The sequence below is a fragment of the Canis lupus genome, chromosome 32 (genome assembly GCF_048164855.1).
Source record: "Canis lupus baileyi chromosome 32, mCanLup2.hap1, whole genome shotgun sequence".
NCBI classification, from domain to species: domain Eukaryota; kingdom Metazoa; phylum Chordata; class Mammalia; order Carnivora; family Canidae; genus Canis; species Canis lupus.
This window is the reverse complement of record NC_132869.1, coordinates 28,359,808-28,373,817: the sequence shown is the minus strand read 5'-3', so window position 1 is coordinate 28,373,817 and position 14,010 is coordinate 28,359,808. Positions and strand designations below refer to the sequence as shown.

At 37.8% G+C, this 14,010-nt stretch overlaps 1 long non-coding RNA gene across 20 annotated transcripts in view; it reads left to right on the top strand.

The window, feature by feature from the left end:
• Window positions 1–14,010, top strand: part of LOC140623015 (uncharacterized) — a 402,108-nt gene that overhangs the window by 79,089 nt on the left and 309,009 nt on the right. For 17 of the 20 annotated variants that reach the window (XR_012022691.1, XR_012022698.1, XR_012022690.1 and 14 more), the window contains one exon: window positions 7,871–8,049. This is a non-coding gene — a long non-coding RNA (uncharacterized lncRNA). Of the gene's footprint in view, window positions 1–7,870; window positions 8,050–10,271; window positions 10,293–14,010 lie in introns of all 20 variants that reach the window. The other 3 variants (XR_012022694.1, XR_012022696.1, XR_012022695.1) reach the window with 1 other exon arrangement.

Here is a 14,010-nt window from a genome sequence, read left to right as displayed (position 1 = left end):
CTATTAAAAAAACTTTTGGAATCAAAGAGATCTTTCTAGTTGGAAAGCTTTTGGTAAAGTTATTTAACCTCTTTTAACATTGTTTTTCTCATTTATAAAATGAGAGTAGCTATAGTACTTGCTTCATGGGGTTGTTTTGAGGAATGAATGGAAGGAAGTATGTGAAGCCTTAGTACAGTACATTGTTCCTAAATAGTTGCTCGATCAATCCTTGGTTTTGTAATGTGTCTTCTGTACAGTTACTCTGTATATTAAAATTTGGAAGGATATCAACAAGTAAGTCATGCTGCTATCTGGGGTGTAATTCCAACTCCGATGGAAACCACTGGGGGAGTAACAAACATTTATTCAGCAAGAATGATGTCACTAAAGAGAAACATGTCTGGTATCTAAAGAAGTACTATAGAAGATGCTAGAAGAATACCTTGTAGACTGTGACAGCTGTTCTCAGTATGAATTGAGCGTTCTCTAAAAAGTTGGTAGGGTGATTAGTTGGTGGAGAGAAACCGAAAGAGGCAGTTTATTGGATTTACATTGCACCTGATGAGGAATGAGGGGAAAATCACTATCAAGTTGGTGAATGTGGCGTATGTTTGCTACCTTGCCTTAAGTAGCTATTTCAGTTTACAAAGGACTTAACGCATTTTCTCATTTTGTCTTTATATCAGCCCAGTAATGCAAGTGGTTCAGATAAATTTTCCTGTTTACAGGTGAAGTCCTTGTGTCTCAGGGAAGTAAAGGAGTTTGCCAAAGGCAGAATTTGAGCCAAATTATTCTGCCTTGTTTAATCATGAAAATAACCAACAAGCATTAAAACAATTCATTTAGGGGTGCCTGGGTGGCCGTTTGGTTAAGCGTCTGACTCTGGATTTTGGCTCAGGTCGTGGTCTCAGGATTGTGAGATCCAGCCCCACTTTGGCTCTATGTTCAGTGGGGAGTCTGCTTGAGATTCCGTCTCCCTCTTCCTCTGCCCCTTACCTCTGCATTCACTCTCTCTCTTTCTCAAGTAAATAAATAAATCTTAAAGCCATTTAATTCTTATAACCATCCTATGAATAGGTATACTACTATTATACTATTATATTTTATTATTTATGATATTATAGATCATTTTACAGATAAGGAAACTGAAGCACAGAAAGGTGAGGCAATTTGTGCAGTAGCATATAGTAGGTGGGAGACCTAGAATTTGAAATCAGAAAAATCTAGCTCCAGAATTCACATTCTTCACACTATACGACCTCTAGTGGACCAAAATTGAGAATAAGCTATGATTCTCAAGCTTTAGCAAATAATCAGAATCATCTGGAAGGTTTGTTAAAACACAGATTGCTGGTACTCACCCCCAAAGCTTCTGATTCATCAGTACTGCAGTGAAGCTTGGGAATTTTCATTTATTTTTTAAAAATTTTATTTAAATTCAACTAATTAACATATAACGTATTATTGATTTCAGAGGTAGAGGTCAGTGATTCATCAGTCTTATATAATTCCCAGCGCTCATCGCATGCTCACCTTAATGTTCATTTCCCAGTTACCCAATCCCCCTACCCATCTCCCCTCCATTGACCCTCAGTTGATTTCTTATGATTAAAACTCTCTTAGAGTTTGTCTTCCTTTCTGATTTCATCTTGTTTTATTTTTTCTCTCTTCCCCTATGATCCTCTGTTTTGTTTCTTAAATCCACATATGACTGAGATTGTATGATAATTGTCTTTCTCTGATTGAATTATTTCACTTAGCATAATATCCTGTAGTTCCATTTACATCTTTGCAAATGGCAAGACTTGATGGCTGAGTAGAAGTCCGTTGTAGGAGGAAGCCTGGGTGGCTCAGCAGTTGAGTATCTGCCTTCAGCTCAAGGTGTGATCCCAGAGTCCTGGGATGGAGTCCCACATCAGGTTTCTCGCAGGGAGCCTGATCTGCCTATGTCTTTGCCTCTATCTCTATGTCTCTCAGGCATAAATAAAATCTTTTTTTAAAAAAAAGTCCATGTGTGTATATATACCACATCTTCTATATCAATTTATCTGTCAGTGGATATCTGGGCTCTTTCCATAGTTTGGCATTGCTGCTATAATCATTGGGGTGCATGTACCCCTTCAGATCACTATGTTTGTATCCTTTGGATAAATACATAGTGATGCAATTGCTGGGTCATAGGATAGTTCTATTTTTAACTTTTTGAGGAACCTCCATACTGTTTTCCAGAGCAGCTGCTCCAGTTTGCATTCCTAATGACAGTGTAGGAGGGTTCCCCTTTCTTCACATCTTCGACAATATCTGTTGTTTCCTGACTTGTTAATTTTAGCCATTCTGACTGGTATCAGGTGGTCTCATTGTGGCTTTGATATGTATTTCCCTGATGCCCAGTGATGTTGAGCATTTTTCCATGTGTTTTTTGGACATTTGTATGTCTTCTTTGGAGAAGTGTCTGTTCATGTCTTCTGCTCATTTCTTGATTGGATAATTTGTTCTTTGGGTATTGAGTTTGATAAATTCTTTATAGATTTTGGATACTAGCCTTTTATCTGATGTGTCATTTGCAAGTATATTCATTCATTTTGTAGGTTGCTGTTTGGTTTTGTTGACTGTTTCCTTTGCTGTGCAAAAAGCTTTTTATCTTGATGAAGTCCCAGTAGTTTATTTTTGCCTTTGTTCCCCTTGCCTCTGGAGACATGTCTAGCAAGAAGTTGCTGTGGCCAAGGTTACAGAGGTTCCTGCCTGTGTTTTCCTCTAGGATTTTGATGGATTCTTATCTCACATTTAGGTCTTTCATCCATTTTGAGTCTATTTTTGTGTATGGTGTAAGAAAGTGGTCCAGTTTCCTTCTTCTGCATGTAGCTGTCCAGTCTTCACAGCACCATTTGTTGAAGAGACTGTTTTTTTTCCATTTTCCAGCAGGATATTCTTTCCTGCTTTGTCGAAGATTAGTTGACCATAGATTCTAGGGTTCATTTCTGGGTTTTCTATTCTGTTCCATTGATCTATATGTCTGTTTTCATGCCAGTACGATACTATCTTGATGTTTACAGCTTTGTAATAGAGCTTGAAGTCGGAATTGTGATGCTACCAGTTTTGATTTTCTTTTTCAACATTCCTTTGGGAAAAAAATAAAACATTCCTTTGGCTATTTGGGGTCTTCTCTGGTTCCATACAAATTTTAGGATCATTTGATCCAACTGTGTGAAATAAGTTGATGGTATTTTGATAAGGATTGCGCTCAATGTATAGATTGCTCTAGTTAGCATAGACATTTTAACAATATAGACCCATTTAATTATGATATAGTGTCCTTCCTCATTTCTTATATAGTCTTTGGTTTAAAATCTAATTTTAATTTGTCTGACATAAGGATTGCTATCTCAGCTTTCTTTTGATGTCCATTAGCATGAATGGCTTTCTACTCCTTCGCTTTAAATCTGGGAGTATCTTTGGGTCTAAACCGAGTCTCTTGCAGACAGCATATCAATGGGTCTTGCTTTTTATCCAGTCTGATATTCTGTGTCTTTTGATTGGGGCATTTAGCCCATTTACATTCAAAGTAACTAATGAAAGATATTAATTTAGTGCCATTGTATTACCTGTAAAGTCACTGTTTCTATAGATTGTTCCTTTTGGTCTGTGTTATTTTTGGGCTCTCTTTACTTAAAGGAACCCTTTTAATATTTCTTGTGGGACTGATTTGGTGACCACAAATTCTTTTAGTTTCTCTTTTTACTGAATGTTGCTTTGTTTTTTAAATCTCTCTTCCTATTTTGAACAAGATCTAGCTGGATAAAGTATTCTTTGCTGCATATTTTTTTCATTTAGCACCCTGAATATATCATGCCTGTCCTTTTTGGCCTGCCATGTCTCTGTGGATAGGTCTTCTGCCAGTCTAATGTTTCTACCTTTGTAGTTTACAGACCTCTTGTCCCGAGCTGCTTTCAGGATTTTCTCCTTGTCTCACAGACTTGTAAGTTTAACTTTTTTTTTTTTTATTAAAAAAAATTTTTTTTAGTTTAACTATTTTTATTGATTTTCAGGGGAGTTCTTTGTGCTTCCTGGACTTGGATGCCTGTTTCCTTCCCCAGGTTAGGGAAGTTCTCTATTTTAATTTACTCCCCTATACCTTCTGCCCCCTCTCTTTTTCCTCTTCTTCTGGGATCCCAATTTTCTCAAATTCTCCCCTGGTGATCCAGTAGTTGTTTATTTCTTTTTCTCAGCTTCTTTATTCTCCATCATTTTATCTTCTAGATCACTAATTCTCTTTTCTGCCTCATTTATCTTAGGGGTTAGAGCCTCCTTTATTGCATCCCATTAATAGCTTTTTTTATTTTTACTTGATTAGATTTTAGTTCTTTTCTCCAGAAAAGGATTCTCTAGTGTCTTCTGTGGTTTTTTTTTTTCAAGCCATGCTAGTATCTTTATAACCGTCATGCTGAACTCTAGCTCTGACATCTTACTTACGACCATAATGATTAGGTCCCTGGCAGTCAGTCCTGCCTCTTGTTCTCTTTTTTGAGGTGAGTTTTTCCCATCTTGTTGTTCTACCCAGAGTAGAATAGATGGAGGAAGGAAGAAAATGCTAAAATGGCAATGATTACCCCAGAAAAATATACACTAAACAAATCAGAAGAGACCCAAAATTGAAAAAAAGAGAGAGAATATAATCAAACAGGTGAACAGAATAGAGCAATATCCTGGATCCTGTGTGTTATTTTGGTCCATTTGTTAGAAAACTAGATCTCAAAATTGTAACAGAAGAAAAAATTTTATGTACAAAAAAAATTCAATATAATGAAAGGGTAGAATGTAATTGTAAAAATGAAAATTAAAAGACAAAAAAAGGAGTATAAACATAAAAGTGAACAGACAGAGCAATACACTACATCCTAAGTGTATTTTGGTCAGTTTATTAAAAGAAACTACATCTCAAAATTGTAAGGGATTATAGGGGAAAGAAGGGGAACTGAGTGGGAAAAATCAGTGAGGGTGACAGAACATGAGAGGTGCCTAACTCTGGGAAATGAACAAGGGGTAGTGGAAGGGGAGGTGGGTGGGGGGATGGGGTGACTGGGTGATGGGCAGAGGGGGCACTTGACGGGATGAGCACTGAGTGTTATACTGTATGTTGGCAAATTGAACTCCAATTAAAAAAATACATAAAGAATTGTGGGGAGGAAAACAAAAAACAAAAAACCATGAAGACTATATGCTGTATTCCCCTAGTGGGAGTTTTCAGTTCTTTGTGGTCAGTAGACTTGGTCTTGGCTGGGTGCTCTTGCTGATCTTCTGGGGGAGGGGCCTGTTGTACTGGTTCTCAGGTGCCTTTGCCCCAGGTGGAATTGCACCTCCCAAGCCAGGGTAAGTAATCTGCTCTGAATTGCTCTAGATGGCTTTTTTCCCCTGAAGGCTTCCCCCGTGCTTTAGAGGATGAGAGTGAAAATAGTGGCCTCCCAGTTTCTAGCTCCCAGCAGAAAGCTCAGGGCTCCACTCCTCAGTGCACTCTGAGGGAAAAGCAGTGACTTACTTCTGTCTGCCTGGTCCCCGTCTGCACTCTGTGCTCACCCAGCCTGTGACAGGATTTATATCTCAGGCATATGACCCTGTTTTGAGTCCCCAAACCCTGCAGATTCTTGCGTCATCACACACATTGAGGAGGAAGCCGTGGTGGTGGAGGCTGTCTTACATACTGGTTCTGCCACTTGCTGGGCCCCTGCTCTGAGAACTGTCACACTGATGGGCCATGGTTGTTGGTTTATGGCAACTCCAAGCTGAAACTCTTGGGTTTGCTGATTGCAGCCTGCTTCCCTCTTCTGATGCCTGGGAACTGCTGCACCCAGGCACCCCTGTCTTCCTGTGACCTCGCGGAACCTGAGACCACACTGTCCCACCTAGGATTCCACCCCTGCTTTCCCACCTAATCACCTTTCAGGCAGAAATGTCCCTCACCTGAGCAGACTTCTAAAAGTTCCAATTTTGCATTCACCTGAGCAGACTTCTAAAAGTTCCAATTTTGCATTCAGCTCCTCTATCACTTTCCAGTAGCCAGCTGCCAGAGGCTCCCTCTCCTTGCTGTTTATCTTCCCATATATCTCCTCAAGTTTGCTCCTCTGAGCCTCCTACCTTGCAGAAAGTGGTTGCTTTTCTATTTGTAGAGTTGCAGCTATTAGATCTCTGGTTGTGTTTGCATGAGTTCAGAATGATTTAATAGCTATCTAGCTGAATTCCTGGGACCAGATGAAACTAAGTTCTCCTACTCCTCTGCCATCTTGGACTCTCTGCATGTCAGAATTTGCATTTCTAACAAGTTCCCAGATGATACTGATGCTGATGGTGTGAAAACCACACTTTCAGAACCATTGGTCTAGACTAGAGACACATCTTGATAGTCCAGACCTCAGGGTTCTTTGGCCTATGAAAGAATGTTGGTAGATACTTGACTTGAAGGGGAGGGGACTGTACTTGGGGCTCCAACACAGGCTCGTACCTCATGGCTTCTCTAGCATCCACAACATACCAAAGCAAAGGTACTTGTCTGAATGCTCATAAAAGGACTCCCCTAGAAAAGCTAGTTTGTATAGTTATGGTCATTCCCAGAGATAATAGTTAGGGATGTGGAGCTAGGAAGATTACACAGACCCACTTCCAATTACTATATGTGTGCATGATTATCATGGGAAGTCTTGGAAATTGATAGGAAAAAGAGCACATGGAAGGGGAAGTAGGAACATCATCCCTTTGCCTTCATAACAGGAGTTGGGGAGAGTTATGGGAATATTAGATACTTTCAGATCTCTAGAACTATGGTGGTTTTTCTGGAATTGTTAGCAATATTATTATTCTAATGCTAAGGTGGAAGTTAAAATGCCCAGTACCAGTGAACTTGTTTATTCATTTGCTGATGTGTTACAATGAAAATAACACAGTAATAAAGAATACAATAAGGACTGTGCTATTTCACTCTATTTAATATTTACTGTAGTTATCTGAACTTCTTATTTTATGCACTTATTAAACTTCATACAAAGATACACTAATATAACAGTTATTATTTATTAAACCATTCATTTGAAAAAAATTAAAAAATGGTAGTGATGTGATTCTTCATAAAAATCTGTGCTTTAAAAAAAAAATCTGTGCTTTTCCCTCAATTCCCGTAGAGTCCAGGCAATCCCTGCCCACAGGTGCCATGAGTACTACTTGCCATGGGGTGCCTTACATCCAGTCACTTGTCTTTGTCAGGCTCCACAACTCTCTGTGGAGGACATCTGTTCTATGCCAGCTTGGCTGAGTATCCAGGCATGGAACTTAACAGAAGAAATAAGTAGTTGGCAAAGAATAAAACTTTGAACCCACTGCTGACAGTTGCTTATCAGAATCTCAGGAAGAAATACATTCATGGAGAATTTTCTGAAGGAGAGGAAGTTCATCCCCTTACCTAATATGGTACTCTCCATTGCTGGGGTTGGCCAGATCACCAAAGAATCATTTATTCAATTGGCATGATTTTGACCACCTCCCCACCTTACCAAATTGCTTAGACTGAATTGCTTTTTTTTTCAGCTATTGCTGTTTCTTTCAACTGTCTTCATCAAGCAGTATTAAAAAGAAAAGGCTGTAAGACCTTATACTGATTGTATTTACTTTGAGATTGTTGAAATACATTGCTCATTATATTTCACCTGTAAACTTTAAATATTTTTCTTTATGACATGCTTCAAACCTACAGAAAATGATAGACTCAAAAGTACCATGAAGTTTACTTTTTGCTTTGTCTTATTTCTGAAAAAGAAATGGAATGTTACAGTTTAACACTCCCCCACCCAACCTTAGAAGTAACCACTATTCTTTTTTTTTTTTAATTTTTATTTATTTGTGATAGTCACAGAGAGAGAGAGAGAGAATGAGGCAGAGACACAGGCAGAGGGAGAAGCAGGCTCCATGCACCGGGAGCCCGACGTGGGATTCGATCCCGGGTCTCCAGGATCGCGCCCTGGGCCAAGGGCAGGCGCCAAACCACTGCGCCACCCAGGGATCCCAGTAACTACTATTCTAATGTTGGTATGTATCTTTCCTTCCACATGTTGTGCACTATTAGTACATATACAAGTATCTACAAGCAATATGTAATATTGTTTTAAAGATTTTCAAAAGTTTCCATAAATGACATACAACTCACCCCCATTTGCGCACAGTGGGCTTTTCATGAAGACATGTAAGAAGCTTTTATTATGCTGAGCATCTGTTTTTTACTCATGGATACCATGGAACATATAAATTAGGTTTCTCTCTGTGCAGTAATAGTTGGGAAATCTCAACTCTGATTTACTGTCCACTTTAATTTAATCTTTTTACTTCATCTGAACACATCCTTAACCTTATATTCCCTCTGCCTTCATGTCTTTGTTTAATTTCTTAAAGGTTGTTGCATTTATATTCTTGTAATAAGTTCCTTTTTTTCTTATTTTTTGGACCTGTTCTCTTCCTTCCCTATTCAGTGTCTCCTTCAGTTACATACTTAGTTACTAATAAGCACCATTTGCCACCATCACTCCTCCTCCTTAGTACTGAAACCATGAAAATTGGCGGGATTTACTATATGCTAAACATGACATTGTATTTAGCAAAATAGATTTTGTAAGCCTAAAATCCAGATGCGCTATCTGTTAGTATTCAAGAAAACAGGTATAAAATGTACAATGGATTTCCATGTTAAAATACTTCCTGCTCAGAAGTGGACCCCTGTAGTTTAATCCCCAGTCCAAAAATTGTTTTCAGTAATAGAAAGAGATTTAGGATTATAGGTTGATGAGCATACATCACAATATTTTCATAATTTGGAGCTAAATGTACTGCAAAGGAGCAGCAGCCTGGGGAAGCTATTAACAATTTAAGAATTTGCCATTTCCAGTTAGTGCAAGAATGTTAATTCCATTCCCAAAGAGAAGCCATAGAAATGGCATATGTTATGATTCTTAGAGATGTGTTTTGTATAGTAGAATATTGATATGTCAGTGTTTGGAATTTTACCCTTTGAGCCTTTGCTAAATTTCCCTCCACTGTATAGGTAAGCACAACTCTGTTTTTTTTTTTTTTCCTAAAGGCAGTCATTCTAAATGCATCTGAATTCATCTTCTTGGGGTTATAATAGTCACCTTGAACGGTTGTGTTAGCCTCAAATATAATCAGGTGATCCTCCAACTTTAGGCAGTGAACAAGAGTAGTTATTTATTAATTTTAATATAGGGACACCTGGGGGCTCACCGGTTGAGCGACGGCCTTCAGCTCAGGGTGTGATCCTGGGTTCCAGGATCGAGTCCTGCATTGGGTTTCCTGCATTGGGCTCCCCACGGGGAGCCTGCATCTCCCTCTGCCTATGCCTCTGCCTCTCTCTTTGTGTATCTCATGAATAAATAAATGGAATCTTAAAAAAAATTTTTTTTAGTATAAGAGAATATTTGCAAACAGAAATATTTGCTTTAAAGGGGTAAATGTTTTTATAAGACATACATAGAAATGAGTATCTACAATGTGTTAAGATAAATGATATTAATTTTAATATTTCATTAATATTCATCCATGTTCCAATTAAGGCTATCTTTTTTAATGTTCACCAAGTTGTAGCTCTAATATCTGCACAAATTATTGTGTTGATAAATAATATGGTTTTACCAATACAACAGTTGTAATAATGTCATATATTACCTCATTCATCCATCTGTACATGCATACATTTATTTAAAAAGTTTACCGAGGAGCTCCTGGATGGCTCAGTTGGTTAAGCATCGGACTCTTGGTTTAGGCTTAGGTCATGATCTTGCAGTCCTGGGATTAAGCCCTGCATTGAGCTTTGTGCTTCGTGTGGAGGTTGCTTCAGATTCTTTCTCCCTCTCCCTCTGCCCTTCTCTACCCATTCTCCCTCTCTCTCTCACACACAAAGAAATAAAACCTTAAAAAAGAAAGTTTACTGAACTTTGTTGTATTATGAACACTGTTGGATCCTAGAAATATAAACATGAGGAAGATCTGTACCATGCTTTCAAAAAACTTAACAATTTCATGTGAATGATAGAGTTATAAACAAACTGTAGTAAACTGTGATAACTGCTATAGTTGATAAATATATAAGTGTTATGGAAGTATTGATAATGAAGTAAATTAATCCTGCATGAAAAATAAGAAACGAGGTTACAATTGAGTAAGAGTAGCTAAGAAAGCATTTTCTGACTCCCTAGGGCAGATTTAATCTCTCTCTCTCTCTCTCTCTCTCTCTCTCTTTCCAGGATAATACATATTTATCTCAAGTAAGTATTAACATATTTCATTATAGGTAATGGTTCCCATATCCTTCTCCTTTACTAGATAGAACTCCCGAAGAATGTTTTATTCAACTTTTATCCTTAGTACCTAGTACAGGATAGAAGCTCAGTGGGACGCCTGGGTGGCTCAGGGGTTAAGCGGCTGCCTTCAGCTCAGGGCATGATCCTGGAGTCCCAGGATCGAGTCTGCATTGGGCTCCTGCTTCTCCCTCTGCCTAGGTCTCTGCCTCTGTGTGTGTGTGTGTGTGTCTCTCTCTAATAAATAAATAAAACCTAAAAAAAAAAGGATAGAGGGATCCCTGGGTGGCGCAGCGGTTTGGCACCTGCCTTTGGCCCAGGGAGTGATCCCGGATGACCCAGGATCGAATCCCAAGTCGGGCTCCTGGTGCATGGAGCCTGCTTCTCCCTCTGCCTGTGTCTCTGCCTCTCTCTCTCTCTCTGTGACTATCATAAAAAATAAATAAAATTAAATTAAAAAAAGGATAGAAGCTCAGTGCAATGTTTGTTGGTTGAATAAACACATGAGTCAAAAATAAATCTCAGGGGAAATTTAAATATTCGAGCATATTTTTGAACTAAATGAAAATGAAAAGCATCAAATTTGTGCAGTGCAGTGAAGGGCAATGATGAGAGAAAAATTTATAGTATTAAGGCATATATTCAAAAAAGAAGATAGATCTGAAATCAGTCATCTAAACTTTCACCTTTGAAAATTAGAAAAAGAAGAGCAAATTAAATCCAAAGTAAGGAGAAGAAAAGAAATAATAAGAACTACAGCAGGAATCATGAAATTGTAAACAGGAAATTAATAGAGATAATTAATGAACTAAAATGCTCTTACTTTGAGAAAATTAGTAAAATCGATAAATCCCTAGCCAGACTGGCTAAGAAAAAAAGAGAGATGACACAAATTACTAATATTAGAAGTAACAGATGAGACATCGCTAGAGATCCTGTGGACATCAATATGGTAATAAAGGAATATTACAAGCAACTCTATGTTCACAAATTTGATAACTAGGTGAAATGAACAAATTCCTTAAAAGACACAACTTGCCAAACATCACATAAGAAAAAGTAGACTATCTCAGGACATCCATATCTATGAAATAAATTAAATCAATAACTAATAACATTCCAAAACAAAAGACAGCAGGCCTAGGTGGGTTCACTGGTGAATTCTTCCAAACATGTAAGGAAGAAACTATACCAGTTCTCTACAATGTCTTTTAGAAGATAGAATCAGAGGGAATACTTCCTAACTTGTTCTATGAGGCCAACATTAATGCCAGAGAAAAATGCTACAGTAAAAAAACTACAAGTATCTCTCATGAACATTGATGCAAAAATTCTCAATAAAATATTTAGCAAATTAAATCCAAAAATGCATATGAAAACAATTTTACACCATGATCAAGTGGGATTTGTCCCAGATAGGCAATGCTGGTTTAGTATTTGAAAATCAGTTAATGAATATGATCCATTCAGCAGGTTAAAAAAGAAAAATCACATGGCCATATCGATAAATACACAAAAAGCATTTGACAAAACCAACATTCATGGTAAAAACTCAGTAAACAAGGAATATCTAGGAACATTCTCAACTTGATAAAGACTGTCTACAAAAAAAACTGGCAGCTGACATCATACTTAATGATGAGAAACTCAAAACTTCCCCTCTAAGATCAGATACATGATACAAATGTCTCCCCTCACCACTCCTTTTCCCTTCACCACCACAATAAGGTTTAGTTAGTATCCATCACCTCACATAGTTACAAGGTTTTTTTTTCTTGTGATAAGAACTTTTAAGATCTCTTCTCTTAGCATCTTTCAAATATATGATAAGTATTTATTTTTAACAATAATTATCATACTGTGCATATTATCTCCAGTACTTATCTTAGTGGAAGTTTTTACATTTTGACCACTTACCCATTATCCCCACCTCCTCCTCACCTATGGCAACTACCAATCTGTTCTCTGTATGAATGAGTTTAATTTTTTTTTTTTTTGGATTCCACATATAAGACAGCATTGGTTTTTCTCTGACTTATTTTGTTCAGTAAAAGATCCTCAAAGTCCATCCGTGTTGTTGAAAAATGACAGTATTTTCTTCTTTCTTATGGTTGAGTAATATTCCATTGTATATACATACATACCACATTTCCTTTATCCATTCATCTGTCAGTAGTCACTTAACGTTGTTTGCATGTCTTGGCTATTGTAAATAATGCTGCAGTGAACAAGGGTGTGCAAATATTTATTTGAGACATTGATTTCCTTTCCTTTGGAAATAGACCTAGAAGTGGAATTGTTGGGTTGTTTGATAGTTCTTTTTTTTTTTTTAATTTTTTTTTTTTATTTATGATAGTGACAGAGAGAGAGAGAGAGAGGCGCAGAGACATAGGCAGAGGGAGAAGCAGGCTCCATGCACCGGGAGCCCGACGTGGGATTCGATCCCGGGTCTCCAGGATCGCGCCCTGGGCCAAAGGCAGGCGCCAAACCGCTGCGCCACCCAGGGATCCCTGATAGTTCTCTTCTTAATTTTTTGAGGAACCTTCCTACTATTTTTCATAGTGACTGCACCAATTTATGTTCCATCAATAGTGCAGAAGTCTTCCCTTTTCTCCACATCCTGGCCACCACTTGTTATTTCTTGTCTTTTTAATTATAGCCATACATAAAATCTTGTAACATTACATTTGAAATATCAGTATAAACTCAGCATTTTGTTTTGTTTTTAAAAAATTAAAATTTCCCAGCTTTGTTTTTTGTTTTTTGGGTTTTTAAAAATATTTTATTTATTTATCCATGAAAGATACAGAAAGGCAGAGACATAGGCAGAAGGAGAAGCAGGCTTCCTCTGGGGAGCCTGATGTAGGACTCAATCTCAGGGCCCTGGGATCACAACCTGAGCCAACAGCAGACACTCAACCACTGAGCTACCCAGATGCCCCAAATTTTCCTACCTTTATTAAGTGAAAAAATATGAAAAAGCTATGAAGCACAATCACAACAAATCTCTTGCTCTCAAGTTGTAGTTTCTAAATATCATAAGGAATCAGGACTCCTTGGAGGAATAATTGATTTCAAGTATGGGATTGGAAATTTATAAGATGTCCCTCAAATGTCTTGTGTGTGAAAGCAAGGGAGTTATCAAGACTAATGGGTCAAGGTACCTGGGTGGCTTGGTCAGTTAAGCGATCAACTCTTGGTTTCAGCTCAGGTCATGTTCTCAGGGTTGTGAGATATATCCCTGTGTCAAGTTCCAGGCTGACTGTGGAGTCTGATGGAAATTCTCTCTCTCTGTCCTTCCTGCACATGCTGTGTCTCTCTGTGTGTGTGTTTGTGTGTGTGTGTCTCAAATACCTAAATAAATAAATCTTTAAAAAATAGTAATGAATCATATCAAAGGGATATGGAGCAAACATGAAGGAGTTTCCTTGGCTAAGAATGGGAAGATTTTGGCATCAAAAATAGTAAACACCTTGTCTTTTTGGTATGAACCGTATATTGAGGTAATCAAATAGCCTTAGGGGATGAGTGAAAGGTTTTTGTTATAGAAAAATTCCACAAAATGAAAGTATAAGAAATAATAGAAAGTCAGCATTTTTGTTATAGGAAAATTTCACAAAATGAAAGTCTAAGAAATAATAGAAATTCAGCATTTTAAACCTCTAATGAATAATTTGGGAAAAAA